The sequence below is a fragment of the Ambystoma mexicanum genome, chromosome 1p, assembly GCF_040938575.1.
Source record: "Ambystoma mexicanum isolate Mex_15411 chromosome 1p, UKY_AmexF1_1, whole genome shotgun sequence".
NCBI lineage: Eukaryota > Metazoa > Chordata > Amphibia > Caudata > Ambystomatidae > Ambystoma > Ambystoma mexicanum.
Genome location: NC_090921.1, coordinates 1,211,182,328 through 1,211,199,411, shown reverse-complemented (window position 1 = coordinate 1,211,199,411; position 17,084 = coordinate 1,211,182,328). Strand labels below are relative to the sequence as shown.

At 41.6% G+C, this 17,084-nt stretch overlaps 1 protein-coding gene across 6 annotated transcripts in view; it reads left to right on the top strand.

Annotated features, from left to right (window-relative positions):
- The window catches only part of GRAMD1A (GRAM domain containing 1A), a 1,703,145-nt gene that overhangs the window by 234,171 nt on the left and 1,451,890 nt on the right, over positions 1–17,084 (top strand). The gene's annotated exons all lie outside the window — the stretch shown is intronic.

The window sequence follows — 17,084 nt, the reverse complement described above, 5'->3', positions numbered from 1 at the left end:
CCTATGTGCTTATAACAATATCTAATGGCAGTGCATTCCAACATGAACTGAACATTTAAAAGTGACAGAGAGATATATGCATAGTATACTGCTGTGCAGATTCACAGCACATCTAAGATGTGCATATGGCTTTGCTGAATAAATGGGGTGCCGTGAGCTAGGGGAGGGGACAGCTTCACGCCCTCAGCAACAACTAACAATTCAGAAGACCACACCCGAATAACCAGCACACAAGCCCATTCCCCCTCAACCAACACACAGGCTTGGAGATTTTATCCCAGAGGGAAAAAAACCAACAGCTGCCAACAGCAGAGGTTTCCATTACACCAATTAGCTGCAACACAATCCAAAAGGCCGTGTTTCTTATAAAACAACCCCCACCACCATCGCACTGTTCACAGTAAGATCTCACGTGCTGCGTTGTAGCGAGAAATAGATGTGTTGGGTATAGATTGGGTATACATTGGAAAGCCGCTGTACTAATCGGTCTACACTGCTGTTGATACTGAGAGCAGAGTTGCCATTGTAAGACTCGCATCATCGGCATGAAGTAATGGAGCAGAGTTATGTTGTTAAATATACATTTGATGGTTGCTCATTCCACAAGAAAAAGCTCATATATATATATTTGGATTAATTCTACAGACACTATTTTACAGTCAGTAAAGTGTATATTCAGACATTCAGATTGAAAAGTGAAACACGATTCTGAGATTAAAAAAGAGACTGCGAGATGAAACTTTTTATTTTTTACTCCAAATGTGATATATCACTTTTTTGTTGTTCTACTACTGTATCCTAATGCTCAAATACTGCAATTTAGATTACTAAATGGAAAGACAAAATAGGTTTTTTTGTTTTTTTTGTTTTTTTGTTGCCAACTCGTGTTTCACTGGTAAATAGTATGGGGGAACGTTTGAGACATAATTCAAGACACATATATGTACATACTAGACACTGAAATGTATACATTACATGCTGATATATATATATATATATATATATATATATATATATATATATATATATATATACACAATATATTAAGATGCATACATTGGCTACACATAGATACATACATTTTATACTGAAAGGTATTTACTGTATATCGAGATACATGCATTCTATATTGAAATAGCTGCACTGCATTCTGACACATTCACTGTGTACTGAAAGGTATATACAGTATAGTGCAATTCATATATAATATATTGAAGTATGTATGCATAAGCACTGTACAGTGAGGTACATGCATTGTACGCTGAGATGTGTATACAGTATTTTGAGGTTAATAAATTATAAATGGAAGTATATACACTGTATACTGAGATGCATAGATTATATACTACGATATATATAAAGTATACTGAGATGCATACATTGTATATTATTAGTATTATTATTATTATTATTATTTTAAAATTTGTAGAGGACGGACTAAGGCCCAATGGCATCGAGGTGCTGAAAAAGAGGGCAGAAAGCCCAGGACAATCATTACTTCATACTCTGACCAAGGAGAAAGAAGGAAATTTAGAACAGATAGGTCTTCAGCGCTCTTCTGATTGGGAGATAATCAGTGAGTGTTGTCAGAGATAGTGGAAGAGCATTCCATAAGTTTGGAGCTAGAACTGAGAAAGAACAACCACCCAATCGCTTTCACTGATATTTGGGAATCTTGATAAGCAAATGAGATTCAGAGCACAGATTTCTCGCTGGGCAGTACCTTTCTAAATTTGCTTTTAGGTAGTAAGGACCCACATTGTGCACTGCTCGATGGACAATACAAAGAATCTTGAATTTGAGTTGGGCGGCCACTGGCAGCCAGTGCAGATGGCACAGGATGGCTAGTGAAGGAGTCAGGCGGGGCAACATAAGTGCCAATTGGGCTGCTGCGTTCTGAAATACTTGTATCCGTTGAATCTGATACTTGGGCTGTCCCAGATAGATACCATTGCAATAGTCCAGGGAGCCCATTATGGTGGATGTGACCAATGTTGTGTGGTTTGCTGGAGGAAGCAAAGGAAGAATCTTTCTAAGAGCCTTCAGTCTTCCAAAACCAGCATTACAGATAGCAGAAATCTGGGCCTCTTGTGATCCATTTGGAAGAAGGTTCACTCCCAGACTTTTTACTGAGGCACAGGGAACCACACAAGGGCCAAGTGACTCAGGCCAGTACTGTGAATTCCAGAGATGATTCCTCCCCTGGGGACCAACCACCAAAACGTGTTTTGCTTCCATTTAGTTTCAGCCAATTGGCCGACATCCAACTGCCTACTTTCTCCAAGCAGTCTTGCAGTTTCTTAGGGCGCTCTGCTTGGGAGGAGTGCAGCCGAAATACCGTCTTAGTATCATCAGCATAAGAGTAAAACAAGACTCCACATTCTGCAATGAGGTCAGCCAGCAATCGTACATACAGGTTGAAGAGAAGAGGAGACAAAACTGACCATGCGGGACTCCACAAGATAGTTCCACAGGAGAAAAAATATATACATTGTACACTGAGACATATTCATTGCACATTGAGATGCAAATACTTTATATTGAGCTACATATATTAAATATTAAAATATATGTACTGTATGGTGAAATATAAACAATACATATTGAGCTATATACACAGTATATTGAGATGCATTGCATAGTAACCTTTGTATGTTATATAGCGGGATGTGCATGCTACATTCTAATAAATCATGTACAGAACATGCTGAAAAGCATACATGATATAATGAGAAATTGCTTACACTATATGCTAAGAGACATACATGTTATATTGTAATTCATCTGCAACATAATAAAAAATACATACCCTGAACTGAAACATCTTGTACACTCCATGTCAAACATATATATAGATTATTAAAATATTTATGCTATTCACTGAAATGTATATACATGTTGAAACATATACATGATATATTGAGAATCTTTATACACTGCAGTGAGAAGCTTGCATATATCATGCTGGCACTGCTTACACATGGACTATGTTTCTTATAAACACACTACTGAACATGTCACATGGTTTACAGTCCTGCCAAACTGGAGAGGGTTGCTTGTTCTTCTCTTCTATTTTCACTTTCCAGAAGTTGTTCAGGGAAGTAGCTGGGTTTTCCAAAACTGGAGACTTTTGCACATATATTCCCTGTCAGACAGTTTCTTAAAAGTCTGACTCTTAGCCAGCTAACCTGGATGGCTTTGTGGTGAGTACTGTGTATAATTTCTGTTGGTTTTGGAGACCGGTGAAATGGTTGCCAGCACAGCAGTATGTTACTGCAAACATTCAGCAGTGGGCGCTGGGTTTAAGGTCTGTTGGCCTGGGAGCACAAAGTGCTTGTTAATTTGTCAGTATTACTGTTGATTCTCAGCAGGCAATGGCCTTACAGTGCACATGTTTTAACCATACAAATAATAATACTGTAGTGCCTTCACTATATTACAGGGCCTGTGATTACGAGCCTTTAGTTATAAGGGCTTTTCCTATGGGAAGAACAGTTTTTGTTGGCCGTTATCTTTGAACAGCATTCGATAAATCTTCACAAAACTTTGGAAAAAATGTATAGAGGCCAATTCTGAATTATTTTGCAAAGCTTTGTATACTTTCATTAAAGTGTGCTTTTGTAATTTTGGTGTTAGTAAGTCCACTAGATTTTTTTAAAATGCCCACTATGTAGGTGCAGAAAAATGAGTGATATCTCTATCCAGTCTGTGGACTCACTTCCTGGTTCAGTGTCCGCTGACACATCTAGACCAATCAGGGAGATGCGTAACATTTACGTAAAAGGAATGTGGAACGCTGATTGGTCAATTAAAAACGTGAAGTGCATCAGAATCTTTTAAATGGATGTATTCGCGAACTGTGCCCATAGTCTGCAAACATTATGGTAAAAACATATTCAAAAACACAACATTACACTTGTCAAACAAATGAAAGAATCTCTGGGGCAGTGAGGGGTGATGAGGATGGGAAGGGATATGTCCAGAAAAAGCCAAACATTGAGTGTTTTTTCTTCTCTGATGTCTGCGAAAATCATAGATGTCCGGGGACATTGCTGTGATGTTCCCAAACTTGATAAATGTTCATGGACATCCATGCATATGTGTGCATTACCGGGTCGGTGACGTGCAGTTATTAGATGGCGTATAACTCTGGTTCTGTTCGAAGAATCTGCATGAAATTTTTCCAATACAAATATAGACCCCACTTTGAATGTTGTTGCAAAGTCTGGTACCATTTTGTCAAATTTAGTGGGGGGTTGCAACATTTTTTGATGGCTTATAACTTGGTGCCTTTTGACAAATCTGCATGAAAGTTTGCAAAATGATTACAAATGCAATGTTGAATGTTTTTGCAAAGAGGGGGCTAAATCGTCGGTGGGTCCCAACATTTTCAAATTCCGATTAGGCTTCAATAGAAAAAACATAGTTTGGAAGAATTTGCTGCAAACCTGTGTGAGGAGCACATTGGTAAGGACTCAAAAGCTTGCTTGTCCTGTATTTTACTTTTTGAAAAGTGTCAAAATGTAGGTACAAAGAAATATTGATTGGCCATGCTCCGGGCAATCTGGCCACAGTCCATGGCCACCAGGGACCAGCAATAAGGTTCAATTTGGCATGGTTACCTGTGACCAGCTATGTGGTCAAAGTTTTCGAAATCGGGATATGTTTGAATGAGAAAGCAAATTCTGCTCATGGCTACAGCCTCGAAGTGCTGGATGACTTTGCAGCAAACTTGGGTGAGGAGCATCAGCAACGAACTGAATGCATGCTTTAGCAAATCTGTCCTGTGTTTTATTTTTTCCAAAGTGTCAATATCTATGTACAAAAATTTGTGATATAACTTTAGTGCCTGGGCAGTGGGCCTCGAGCCTCGGGATTGTGGGCTCTGGCCATTGGTCACAAAGTGGTCGTGTAGTGGACACTGGATCAGGTTGCAGGCAAGGTGCAGTGGAGAATGATGGTGGTTTGGTGGGGCTGGGTTCATGGTCGAGCCTCATGCCGCAGGCAATTCAAGCATGACTTGCATTCCCGACACACATCAGTATGCACTGCAAAAAATAGGTTTGTTAAAGTTTTATAGTCCTTTCTTATATGTTAAAAGAGGAATTAATAATAACTTAGATACAGTGTTGTAACATGATTAAATATTTTCACTTATAAAAAGCCTTGTTAAAGGGACATTATCCCAGATGAATACATCATATTCAGAGTGGATAGGACTCACTCCCAGGGAGGTGGAGTCGCTATTATAGCCAAGACTAATCTCCAACTGAGATCATGCCCCATTGAAAGTGTTGATGGTTACAAATTACTTTTAACCAAACTAGCTTTCAACAATAAAACCACTATTAACTTTGTTGTCATCTACAGAACGCCCAACTCAAATAGCCATCCAGAAATAGATATCCCTCTCTTGCTCGCCCGACTTATCAAACCCAATACCAAATGTATCATTCTCGGAGACATAAATCTAAGATTCAATGATAGTCGCAACACCAAAGCAGAAGCCCTTCATTCAGCTTTTAAGAATATGAGCTTTACACAACATATCAACACCCCTACTCACATCAAGGGCAGAACCCTAGACTGGATCCTTACGCACAACTCCACCATTGTTATTGATTCTATATCTCCACTCAGCTGGACTGATCATTTCAACATTCAGTTCACCATCATGTCTGATGAACCCCTCCCCACTGATCAAAAATCTACTCACACCTATGAAGCTAGACATCTTTATAAGCTGTCACCAGATAACATTAGCCCTTTATTAAGTACAGCCCTAGACGCACCGTCAATCACCAGTGATAACCCATGTCTCCTAGCGGGCATTTACAAAAACTGTCTTACTTCTACCATCAATGCGGTAGCACCCCTAACCACCAAAATGAAACACACCGATAAACGGTCATGTTTCTGGTTTAATGATGACTTAGTCGATCTTAGAAGAAAGAAACGCGCTTTGGAACATGCCTTCAGAAAAAATCCAACACTAGAAGCAAAAAAAATGCCTTTATATTGTCTAACAAAAACTACAAGTCAGCAATCATTTCAACTAAAGCGAATGCCTATAATACACGGATCAACAACGCAGCCTCTGATTCCAAAGAGTTATTTTCCATCCTGAGAGAATTGGAAAACCCAACCCCCATTACTAACCCTACTAAACCGAGCAAAGAATGGTGCACCACCATACAAGATGCTCTAGCAACCAAAATTAAATTGTTGCAAAACAAAATTACCACCAAAAAGGATCTGCTAGCAAGCAAACCTACCAATGACAAACACCCTCTTAACGGTGTTACTAATACCAGCCCACTATTCGCCTTCACTCCAGTCTCCCAAGAATTAGTTTGTGACACCATATCCAAACTTAAAGCTTCCAATTGCAAAGGAGACGCCGTCCCAGGTCACATAGTTAAATCCTACGCCCATGCACTCACACCCATTATTACTAACTTCGTCAATGCCTCATTTAAAGCTAATCTGGTCCCAGCTAGTATCAAAGAAGCCTGGTTCACCCCTCTCCTTAGGAAGCCTTCTATAGACTCAACTGTACCTACAAATTACCTGCCAATAACAACAGTCCCCTTCCTGCTCAAAATCATTGATAAAATAGCCTATAATCAAGTACAAACCCACTTAGAAAATAACCAACTTCTTGGCTCAAGACAATCTGGATTTAGATCAAACCACAGCACCAAAACGGCTCTACTGGACCTCAAAATCCAAATGGACACTATTAGAGACTCAGGTAAACTATGTATTCTCCTGCTATTAGACCTTTCTGCTGCGTTTGATTTAATGGATCATGATGAACTCTGTGCTACCCTAGCTAATGACTTTAACTTCTCCACGAATGCAACTATGTGGATTAAATCCTTCCTAGCTGACCAAACTTCGAGAGTCACTATAGGTCACTATAGGTAAGGAAGCAGCTGACCCCATCCCTGTCCGCATTGGAGTGCTACAAGGCTCTTGTCTTTCACCCACACTTTACAACGCATAGACTAAGCTCCTATTCTAAGCCTTAGATGATATGGGCGTCATCTACACCAACTTTGCGGATGACACCCAGATCCTCATCCCGCTCTCAGGTAAGTACACCTATGACACCTCACTCATTAATAAAATCTATGCTATTATCCAAAACTGGATGGCTCTAAATAGCCTTTGTATCAACGATGAGAAGACCGAAATTTTGATAGTGGACTCCCAATCTAACATTAGTACCCTCCACCCTGACTATGCATCCATCAACATTGATGGTACCACCATACCAGTCTTGAAACAAGTAAAAACTCTAGGCGTTTACTTGGATGCCAATCTTTCCATGACTAAACACATCAACAGCCTCTCGTCCATCACAGCATACACAGCTAAATTAATTTCACTAAGCAGACAGTTCCTCACCCCTACCAACTGCGTCACCTTGGCCAGAGCACTGATTCTCTTACGACTTCACTATTGTAATGTTTTACTATTAGGTACCTCAAAATCTAATTTTAAAAAGTTACAACTGATACAAAACAAAGCTCTAAGAGCAGCTCTAGGCATCAGGAAATCAGACCATATATCTAAGATCAGGAAAGATCACCACTGGCTTCCTGTTGCAGAAAGAATCATATTTAAAACACTCTGCATAACCTACAAATGCCAACAAGACACAGCTCATAAGTACTTAAACAAAGCCATTTAAAAAAAAAGTATTGACTAGAATACTAAGGTCCAACAACCTCCGATTTCTAGAGACACCCCGATACAAGATTACTAAAGCAGGGGGCAGCAGCTTCCAATATTGAGCCCCCAAACATTGAAATTCCCTCCCCTACAGCATCAAAGAAGAAGTTTCCCTCACTGGATTTAAAAAAATCCCTCAAAACCTGGCTATTCAAATAGTAGAAAGGACTACGGTTTTGAGCGGGTGTAAATATGCTGCATGCAACCTGTATCGTCCACCTGTGTGTAACTAAATGTAATCATGTTTTTGAATGACTGTATTGTGCAATATGTGAATTATTGTGTGTAATATGCTAACTTTTGCTCTGTAACCACGCTGTGATACCTAAGGGTCTGGGCGTGTAACAAATTTAATAAATAAATAAATACAATTATGGTTAAGTTGCATTACTAAGAACCTAAGAAATTAATTGTAGAAAACGTTGTTAAAGGAATATTATGGTTACATTGTAAAATCGAAAAACCAAGGAAATTCAGCAGTCACAGTAAATATGATGCTGGAAATGCCTTATGGAGGGCAGGGCATCCTAGTCTTGGTCACTGTGTGTGTTTTCTCTATGTTTTCTGCCACTGAGGTCCACTCTGGACCTCTGGCAGTGCAGCTCTTCATGTTTTCCTTTTGGTTAACAACACCCATGGGATACCCTTATGGCACCCATGGGTGGGGGTACACCCTTGTACCCCTTATGTGTGCGTTTTGGGCACCTGTGTGTTGCCCACAGAACAGTGTATGGGCTTTTGGCAGCTACATGCTGACTTGGCAGTGGGTCTGAGTGTCATCCATTTTTGGGACTACCAGGCCCTGTCATAGGGATCAATGAATTCGTGCAGGAAGGCAAGATGGACGCTGTGGCCTCTTGGTTTCTATCACGTTTTACCTTGTTCCCAAAAGTCTTAGGAAGCCCTGACTCTGTCCCTTCCTCCTGAGTGGCTCTTAGGTGGAAATACCATGTATGGCTCTGGGGCTGCCTCGTGTCAGACTGGCTGGAGCCTTCCCAGGGGCTGTGTGTTGTCAGTACACCCTAAGGGTGGGACCTGTGAGAATGGAGTCTGAAGTGAACTCACATTCTGTGTTGCTGTGTGTGGCACAATGCCAAAGACAGCCCTGACTGAAACTGACATGAATGCAGTGTAGTGGGCTGAAAGGCTGGGTGCTTACCCCAATCCAAATTATTTGTTATGGGGGTCTGAGTGGAGTGAATGGCTTAAATGCCTGTGAGCCTGATTGGCTGCCAGCCTACATGAATGCCCTTCTACATGAATGGTTGACTGAGCCTGGCTCAGCCTGATTGAATGGGAACCAATGTGTATAACAGGGAACCTCTCACTCACCAATTTGTTCAGAAGTCGATGCTGAAGCGTGAAGAATCAGTTGCTTGAAGCCCAGCTGGAGGAGAAGTATGCTGCTGCATTTTCTTTGTCTTCTTCCAAAGACTGATCCAGAGAGGACATGTAAATGAGACCTCTCCCCGACCTACAAAGGACCATCGTCCAATTTTCTATTCTTCACCAAGCCAGTCATGTGTGCCTGTCATCCAGAGAAGGGGTCTTTTTGAGTCCTTAAAACGAGTGCCCAGACATCTCAATTCATAGATGTCCATTGATGTCACCCAGGGTCCGGAGGGGCGTTTTGTGACCTCTGGAAGCCTTTTCTGTCTACCGCGCAGAAGAGGGGGTACCCTGCCATAGAGCTGCTGACCACCCGGAGCTGCAAAAGTTCCAAACAGCCTAAGGATACGTCAAGGGAGATCTTTGCCATCATCACTAACCACTTTTCCCTGCCGGAGAAGGTCCAGGATCACTGAAAGGTTATTGTTATTGTTATTTTCCATTTATATAGCGCTTTATATATCATTGGTATGATCTCAATGCGCTGTGGGTTAAACGTCCTTGCGGACCGTAGTCAGTCATTCGAGAGTGTAGGGTGACCCAGGGTGCTTGAGTGCACTCAGTATGTGAGCAGCTGATGCGATTTCCTGATGGTAGCTGCATCCTAAGATTAAGTGCAGTGGTATTGAGAGATCAGTTGAATGTGTGCAGTCTGGTGGTAGTACTCCGAGATTGCATTCTTGTGGCATTAGGTATGTGCAGGACGTTTATGTGTGCAGCTAGGACTAAACTCTGGATCTGGGTGATCTGGCAGTGGTCGTTCTCTTGCGGTAGCTGCACTCTGAAGTAGATTCACAGTTAGGAGCAGAGTAAGATATGTTTGCTCGTCCAGAGTGCCATTATTCTTAGGCTCATGACTATGCATTTGGGGGGCACGGTTTCTGGGTCACTGGAGGCGGGTTGTAGTGAGCAGCAGGATACGATTAGGCGGGATATTTGGTGTCAGGGCAGCAGCTATCTCGTAACAATGTAGTCATATTGAGCACACTTACCCTGTCTCTGGTTGTCATTAATGGTGTGTAGCATGGAAGGTTTAGGCAGGATATTTGGTTATAGGACAGGAATTTCCTTTCGCATCAACGTAGTAACATTGAGGCAGTGACGTTAAAGGATGGGCTGGACAGAGGCTGTGTAGAGTCTGGGTGTTTTAGCGCCTAGGAGGGATCATATCTAAGGTATGTAGATGGGACAAGATATGGAGCAGAAGGGTATTATTGGCTTGATCGCGCAAGAGGTTGCTAGGCCTGTGTAGTAGACTTAGGAAGTCGAGATGGACACTAAGGTTGCCATCTGTGGTATCCATTTCTGAAATCTGTCTTGGTGACTTATTGGTAGCCTTCTGTGGTCTCCTTGCTCAGTATTTCCTCGAACATTTGTCTGTAGGTTGTAATTACTTTTCAATGCTCACCTCATACTCAACCCCTCTAATCCTCCTCAATACACAAATATGTGCAGATTAGGCTCGTCTTTAATCATGAATGCTTTTAAACAATGTTTAATTCCATCCCCTTTTGCAGTCTGCACTCCATATTTGCCTCTCAGAGTTGTTACACTGCATTAAAATGAGAAGTCCAATGGGGTCATTATGGGTTTTGCAGTATCCCACCAGTAATTCCAGTGGTATACCGGGAAACAGGCCTACTGTTACCGACGCTTGATATGCGGGCAACAAAGCTCATTCCCCATTCCGGTCCGGTAACATGCCGGCATATGGAAATACTGGCACTTATTTAAAGACCTGTATACTCCTAATGAGGGCCAAAGTATTCGTTTGGAGCCGAACAGCAAGAAATGATTCAGGCATACAGATCCAATACCACCCAAAAGGTATATTTTTAGTTTAGTAATACAATTAATATATTATTCATCCCTTGTAAAAAGGCAAGCATAGATACACAAATTGCTGCAACATCTACAGAACAGCAAGATGTATCAAATAATCAAAGTACTCCAATACAGCCCGCACCCACTAGATATGTTTATTGGAATAAGTTAGTCCCTGCACCCTATTAATGGGGGGCATATCTCCAATGGCCCTCTTTGTAGCAAAATAATCAGGCATACCAAAATATGGCTGTATTGATCTGTTTGATGGCTATTGATGGCTTATAGTTTTTCCTGCACTTGAACATAGAGGTGAGGATGATGGGGGCATATGCCCCCCTTACTCCCCTAGCCCTACTCGTGGTGATAACGACATCTCTTTCAACCTCATTGAGCATTTTTAGTTTTGGCTATTAGGTGGCACTGAAAGTGCTACCTATAAAGCCGAAACTATTGTCATTAAAATAAACGCTTTAACATGACGGCTTTGGATGCAGGTTTTTAATGCTTTTCAATGCAGGTTGACATATGAGGATGGATATTATGTAGTTTAGGCATGTGTCCCATCCATTTAACACCCATCGCCAAGTGAAATCTATAGGGTTGTCCTCCCATTCCCACCCATCTCCTCCCACAACACACCTCTTGTTGCACTCTTTGGGTGATTTTCTACTGTGTGGTGAATTTGTCAGCCATTTTTACTTCCAAAATGGTGGCCACCATCTGTTAATGTTATTTTAAAGAAATGTGACTTGATTGATGCTTTAAAATATATTTAATGCAGCTTTCAAGTTATGTTACACATTTTACAGTATTGTTTATTAAAAATAAACACAGTACTGTAATAGTTTCATTTGGGTTTAAAATGGCTCTGAAAATATACATCTAGTGACTTGTGGGGGATTGTTTTAGTGTTTTTGATATAAGGAGCACCTGATAGGCTGTGCAATTAGTGCTGTGATTGGATGTGCAGTGTGTTCTTGTTTGTCCAAGTAAGCCATTTTTTTCTGGTAAGCCACAGCTGAAAGCTATGTGTTTTGTTTGCATTTCATAATTTTTTGTTAATGTGTGTTGGTGGCTTTAAGCCACCGCCGACATTGAATTGCTTTTTACTAACGTTAGAAATATGTGTCGGCATTGGATTAAGGTTGTTAACCCGCTGAGACACCTATTTGCAATGTTGAAACAAATCATCAGTGGCGGCTTGCCTTTCCCGATGCTGCTGATGACAACTTTCACTTTGTTTTACTAATGTTGCAAATATATCCCAGTGGTGGATTAATGTGGTTAACCTGCCTCCAGGACCTATTTTACCATCGAAGATCCTTGCATTAACCCCTTTTGCTTTGGCCAGGAGATTTTGTCATGTGCAGCTCACTGTTTCCACCCTGTATGCTGCCACATGCAGATGTCAATGCAACCAAATGCTTCAGTTACTACTACACTTGGCAAGATTGGCAGGAGTCTGTGCACATTTTTGTTGAGAACAGGGTTGTCCCAGCGGCAATCAAGAAAACAAAATCCCTCTATTGTACACTGACTTTAGGTTGTGGTGCAGTTATTTTAGTAAAAGTGTTGTTTTAATTGTGTTAGTACGGTTGGTTAAAGTGCAGATCTCTTACATTTTTCATGTTGGACCTATTTACAGTATCGAGAAGCTCTCACATTTGGAATGTTGGAGTCGTTTTCTTTTATAGCAGAAACCTCTCTGGCCTGTAGATTATATGCACCAAATGTGAACGTGTGTCCGCACTACATGATCATAGATACTCATGTTTCTTTAAGTATTTAAAAAGCCTTGTTTAAAAGTGACAGGTCCGAGCCCCATCACACTCCATGTCATTATGGTATATTGGGAACTTGGATATGCATTGTGTCTTTTCAGTTTAAGCTGCACAAGCAGAGTTTCTCAAACAGATGGTTGTCTTTCATGATATTTGGCGATGGCTTGGATTTCACAGTGCATTTTACTGGAAGTGTGTACTGGGAACTTACAGGGATAGTAAGGCACAATGGATTTTCAGCATTGAACCTATCTGTGATTCTTAAATTAACTAGCAATGCAAAACTGGGGCCTGGGATCTTGCTGTAAATGGGAAATAGAAAGCGTACTGGAATTGTCGATCTCACAGGGAATGTCAAACTGTGAGTTTTAAGGGGTTGTCAAAAGTGGATTTTCTAAGAATGTCAGCCTTGTTGGCATGGTTAACCTAGGAGCTTAATGGCAATGTGAACATGGGAATGTACTCGGAATATCAAGCTTACCAGGAATGTCAAATTTGAAGCTTAGAGAAAATGTTTAACTGGAAGCTTACTAGGGATGTCAAATTGGGAGCCCACTAGGAATGCTAAGCATACTGGTAAAATGAACATGGGAGTTTACTGGAGATGTCAAACTGGAAGTATAGTGTGAATGAAAAATTAAAAGATTAACGGGAACGTTAAACTGAGAACTGAATCTCTTTCCAACCCTATCGTCAAAGAGCTCTCAGAAGATACGGAAAGTCTGTCTTCCACTGAAATGGCGCCCAGCACTATGCAAAACAAAGACCATACATGGACCTCAGGTTCAGCACAAAGGAAGCTTCCGTAGTTGAAATCGACTCTAAATCAACTTGCTGATTCCACCATATTTCTATACCTTTCAGACTCAACTCAACTTATTATAAATCATCCATGTGAATGAGCTACTCAAACCATGCATCTAACTGTAAGGATTTAAACAATGCTATATTCAAAACAATTCTTGTACAGAGCAACACAACTACTGATAATGTTTCAACCCAATCAGGGTTAGTTTATTTTAGTGTGTAACCTCTGGCTGCTCCCAATATCTATTTGGAGCCTCTGCCTTACAGACACATAAGCAAAAGCAAAGATATGTAATATGTCCATTAGAAAGATCTTGGAAGAATAACTATGATCCCTAAGCAATCTCTTCTGCACTTAACTTAAATAGGTCTCAGTTACACTGCAAAGAAAGCTCACATTCAATAACAAATCTCCGAGGTATTCAAGCTCAAAACGATGTATGTAGCTCTCACATGTATTGAGAATAAAAATATTCTCCACTTACGTCTTCTCGAGCTTTAGGTCATTTTACTATGTCCTTTTGTAACCAAAAAATCATCAACATGTGTGAGGAGATTGATGTAAAAGTAACAATATTATTGAAATTGGCAGATACTCTACATCCCCATGTGGCATCAAATTCACTCCATCGTATGTAAGGCTGATTCTCTCCTCTCTCTCCTACGAAGATGAAACTACTAATCATGCTAATTAAATGTTCAGGGTCCCCACGTGATCCTTCCTGACCCCTGCAGTCTTAAAGCTGATTTCTTGCAGCCCTTTAGTGCAATCAAGGTAAGGTTGGTGTTGAATGCCTCCCTTTTAATGCATATAGTGCCATCTGCCCTAAAAAGAAGAAATCATTACACCTTTGCTAGAAAATGTCATGCAGGTCCACTTGATAGGACAAACTATCTGCCTATTTAAATCTCCCATGCTGGCTAAGCTTCTGGAGTTTACTGCAATTTAGTAACTGCAACCACTTTCTGAAAACATAATGATCATGATCCAATATAGGCTTATTTCCTACATTGCCATGTTGTGGAATCGGCCATGGGGTTCACTACTGAGGAATCTGGTCTTTAATTCTGGCACATGTTGCACTGATAGTGAACAGATGTGGAGTTTTAATGGATAGCTCTCTTAATCTGAGTCCACAATTCTCCTAAATTACAAAGATGTATTTTCTTTCTTCTTTTGACTCCTGAAAAGCCTCTTTCTTCTGCTATCATTTTCCCATGAAATTCAGGGAAGCTTGTGGTTAGACGTATCCTAATGGATTATGAAAATAGTATTTGCATTGGGTCTGCAGTGGTTGCAAAATGCTGTGGGGCAGCATCTGTTGCAGCTCGGGGGCAGAGACAACATCACCCACCCTCACAGTCCCTTCATTGCTTACAGCAGATCACTTTTACTTTTCCGGTCACTGTACATCATGAGTTCTATGAACATGCACAACTGTTCATCAGCAAACAAATCTCTTGCTATTCTCCTCACTCACTCCTACCTCCCAGTCCTGCTCTTGACCCCAGTAACAATTAAATAAAAGAGAATTGCGCCCTACCTATGTAATGCCCTGTCCTTTGCAATATGTACCATTTAGTATTTTTTTTTCTCATATGGCTAAAGATTTGTTTCTTTGAATCCACTATAAGTCCTGCCCAGGATGAAGATCTCTGTATGCTGAGCAATTATGTTGACCAGTGTCATAATTCTTCTTCGCATATATGCGCTTTTCAAATCATATTCTATAGCCTTATTGATTGGAGATAAACTGGGAGCTTACTGGGAAATTAGACTTACTAGAAAGGTCAAACTGGAGCATACTGGGAAGGCCATTCTGGGAAGCTCGGCTAAAGTGCTTAATGGAGATCACAACTACAGTGATAACTTCCTGTGCAATCCTCTGGGCTGGTGCTTGGACATCTGGCATTTTATTTAAAAAAATGTATGCATTATTGAGCTGCTGACATCACTCGCTGCATCCCATATGTTGCCCTTACTGGGCAACCAAACTGAGATTCCCCAACCAACATATTCCTACTAATAGTTACCCTGTGGTATTGAATCTTGGGACCTGCATTAAAAAAAACAAATACAAAAAGCTTGAATTACAAAATTGCATTGCAAAGCAGACTTGTTCGTATTTTGTAATTCAAGCTTTTCGGATTTTGGTTGTTTGTCCCCCGCTGGACATCTAAAGTATGCGGGGTACACCCCTGCAACCCCCGTAGCCCATGATACCGAACTTGGGGAGAGGGGGACACCTCTGCAACCCCCACTGCCCTTGTTCAGTATTATGGGATTTGATCTTTTGTACAAGGCTGTAAAGACTGGAGGGGGTGTCTGTACTTCTGCTCTCTATATGGTAGAGGAGAGGCACAGAGGACCCCTGCCAAGATTCTCTATTATTGTGGTCAAGCAAACAAGGCCTAGCTTCTCAGGAGATGATGCAGGCTGGTTCTTAAGTACAGTGTAGTCCCTAAGCCCCCACAAAGGAATTTCCACACGCTGTATTGGTTGAAACACAGTCTTTATATAATTAATATTCAAGGATATATACAATATCACGATAACGCACTTTGTACTCGGTTATCTATAAAGACAAATATATACAATTCTATGTCGTACCACAATTACTATTCGATCTCTTTAAAGTGCATCAACTGTACGGTTAAATGACACACAAATAAAGTCGTAAAGAAAACTAACAGGAGAGAAAAGAGGAAAGCAGTTGATAAGAACAATTGGCAGAAATACTGGTCACTACCGTTAAACACAGCTCTGGGTGGAGATTCCGCCACCTGTGCAACCTGTAGAATAAAGCGACAAGCCCAGTCCGTATATTGTTCACAAGAGACTTACCAATAGTTCTGCAACCCCAAAGTACCTGGCGTTGTAGCGTTCCTGGCCGGGGAATCGACGGCCCTTCTTGAGTGCCCTCCCTTTAAGGCAGGAGTCACGGGCCGTCGAACATCCGAAGGAGAACAGGGTGAGCTACGACGGTGAAGTGGCGGCTTCGCTCCTAGCGGTGCTCGTTGACGGGGAACCATAAACGTCCTGCAAGGAAGAGGCATGCGGGGCACCTCTGTGTCGACAGTTCTGGACCGCAAAGAGTTTTAAGGACAGTGGCCCAGCAAGAGGGTTGAGTCGTCGGCATTTCTGTGGTCCTTGGGTGGCGGGAAACCCACCGGTGGATGGTCCTCGGTGTGTCAACGTTCAGGCCTTCTCCAGCCAGATACAGCAGCGATGATGCGGACGAGAGCGCCGTTTATCTGAAAGTTCTTAGGCAAACGGGAGCACGGCGGTTCCGGTCGGCGACGGTGGTCGTCGACAGTGGCGGACAACAGTCCGGGTGCTTCTCTTTGGAATTCCACGGCTGTCCCCATCTCGGGTCGGCAGCCTGTCGAAGGTCTGTCTACCAGGGAGCTTTGGCAAAGATCTGCTGGTGCACGATGGTTCCTCGTAGCTCGGGAAGAGGGCGCTTTACCAGGTCCTCTCTGGGTCAGTCCTTGGAGACACAGCAACTTTCAGATTGTGAAGGAGAGCAACAGCAATTC